This window comes from Choristoneura fumiferana, chromosome 28 (genome assembly GCF_025370935.1).
Source record: "Choristoneura fumiferana chromosome 28, NRCan_CFum_1, whole genome shotgun sequence".
In the NCBI taxonomy this organism is placed as follows: domain Eukaryota; kingdom Metazoa; phylum Arthropoda; class Insecta; order Lepidoptera; family Tortricidae; genus Choristoneura; species Choristoneura fumiferana.
In genome coordinates this window covers 5,411,425-5,414,091 of record NC_133499.1, presented here as the reverse complement: position 1 = coordinate 5,414,091, position 2,667 = coordinate 5,411,425, and positions in this window count along the sequence as shown.

Here is a 2,667-nt window from a genome sequence, read left to right as displayed (position 1 = left end):
TGATTTTCTCGTTTACGATATTCTGGGAAAGGAGTCACCAGTTTTAGAGGGTCTAGGCGTGGATGAGCATCTGCAAATTGAATCGAACCTAGATTATGTGCAAGAGATAGTCGTACCAGACGTAGAAGAGACAATGGATGATACGTTCGAGACATTAAACAATTCTGAACTTAAACAAAATAAGAACAAAACATTAAAAAGGGAGTGGAAAGGAAGAGAAGGAATAAATGAAACTGAAGATTTATTAAAAAAAAAATTAAATTAACGGTAGACATTTTGGAAAAAGAAAATGTACTGAAAGATTTACAAATAAAAAATGTTGAACGTGATAATTACCTGAAAGATTTAAAAATTTTGGGCTTGGAATTACGATATGGACTCCCAAGATCCAAGTTCACAAGTAAACTGGAGCAATATACACTAACTATGTTTGTTCCAGAAAATACATCCAATTATCAAATAAATTCGGATACAGATCATGACTAATCAATATTGATGATTGTAATTACATTAGCAATAAAAAAAAATGACAATTGTTAAAATTAAATTTCTCTATTAATAAAAGTTACAAAATAAATGTTTTTTCCTAAAGTTAGTTTGTGATACACTGATGACATGTAGCTAAAGTACAGTCAGTTAGTTAAAAGCCTGATTTACTAGAAAATAATATAATGAGTTGTAGGTCAAATTGTTTGAAACTTCATATTTTATGATTGGATTAGCTGATTTATGTAGGTATTTTTTGCGATGCCATGTTACTAATGTAGTAAATCTAACCGTATGACGACGCTTTTAGCCTGGCGGTCCCCGGTAAGGGCAAATATTTGTTTTATGAGTGTGAATTTATTAGTGGAATTATTCATTTATGAAGTTTGAAACATATTTTTTTTTATTTTTTTATTCGACTGGATGGCAAACGAGCAAGTGGGGCTCCTGATGGTAAGAGATCACCACCGCCCATAATCATCTGCAACGCCAGGGGTATTGCAGATGCGTTGCCAACCTAGAGGCCTAAGATGGAATACCTCAGGTGCCAGTAATTTCACCGGCTGTCATAGCAAGAAATAATACAATTTATGATGACATAGACTGTATTATTTCCTGTTGTCGTCGAAGAGCACTCAAAGCAGGAGCCTCGTCAATTTCATTTAGATGATTTTCTTGCTCCAATGGCGGGGTGAATGACTCCCAATCTTCATTTTCTCGGGCAATGTTGCACAAAGTTGCGCAGCAGACAACGATATTTGCTGCAAATCTTGGGTTGACTCGCAAATGATTCAGGCAGGGAAATTTCTCCTTTAATATTCCAAAAGAACACTCTATAATTTGCCTCGTTGCTTTGAGCCTTCGGTTGTAGCGTCTTTCCCCCTCGCTATTTGGGTCGTTGTGTAGTGGTGTCATGAGCCAAGTTTTCAGAGGGTAACCCGAGTCTCCAAGTATGACACCATTTGGAAATATATTTTCCTGTTCCATTGCACTGTAAAGAGTACTCCTTCTAAGAACCCGTGCATCGTGGACACTACCCGGCCAATTTGCACTGACATAAAAAAATTGGTATTGCGGTCCACATACCATCATACAGTTGATTGAATGGCCTCCCTTTCGGTCTACGAATGCTGGTTCGTCAGTAGTTGGTGCATCTATTGGTATAAGTGTTCCATCAATTATACCAATTACATTCGGGAAATTGTATAACTCATAGAACTTTTGCACTACGTCTTCAATTCGGTGTGGCCATTTAACTATCGACGGAAATAATCTTCTATTAATAGCGTTAATAACACGATGAACAGTTCGACAAACTGTAGACTTATCAACGCCGTGACTTGCACCAACAGAATAATATTGGCATCCAGTTCCAAGCCAATGAAGTGTAGTACATAATTGCTGTCTCGGAGAAAGAGCACCTCCTTTTTTTACCTGCTGAATGTCGCTTGAAATTGCTTGCAGCACACGTTCGGCTTTAACAGGTTTCATTCGAAACATTTCGTAAAACTGTGCACTATTTCCAAAAGTAAAGTTGATTCTCTCCTTATATACTTTTTGGTGTTGGATTATTAGGTATTGATCGTCTTCATCATCGGATAAATGCAAAATATTGAACATTTTTCGTCGATTACGCCTTAACTGAATCACTTGTAATTCAAAATTACCGTGGTCCTTGGGTAGGTAGAAATAAATACAAGTTACAACTAATAATTTCAATTTTTAGACTCATATTGCAACAAAAACTAATAAAATTCACTTATAATATTAGTTATTAGGACTAATATTTTTCGACTTGTATTTTATAACTAGTATTTTATTATGCAACAATAATTTACAAGTTACAACCAAAGTCACTAATACTATTAGCTTGTACTTATTCACTTGTATATTTATCACTCATATTTTATTATGCAACAGAAAAGTACAAGTTACAACCAAAATCACTAATAGTATTAGCTTGTACTTTATTATGCAATAGGCCCCTGATTTCTCTTAGCAATGTCGTCAGGTTCATCCATCTCCATGCTGTCTTTTGCGCTCGCGTCAAGAACAACTCCTACAATTGCCGAACGCATAGAAACAATTGATGACAAGCAATTGTATTTCAACACAGCATTCAAATCGATTTCGGTTTTTTCGCGTCTTCCACTATTTGTTGAGTATCTGGGTCCACAATGA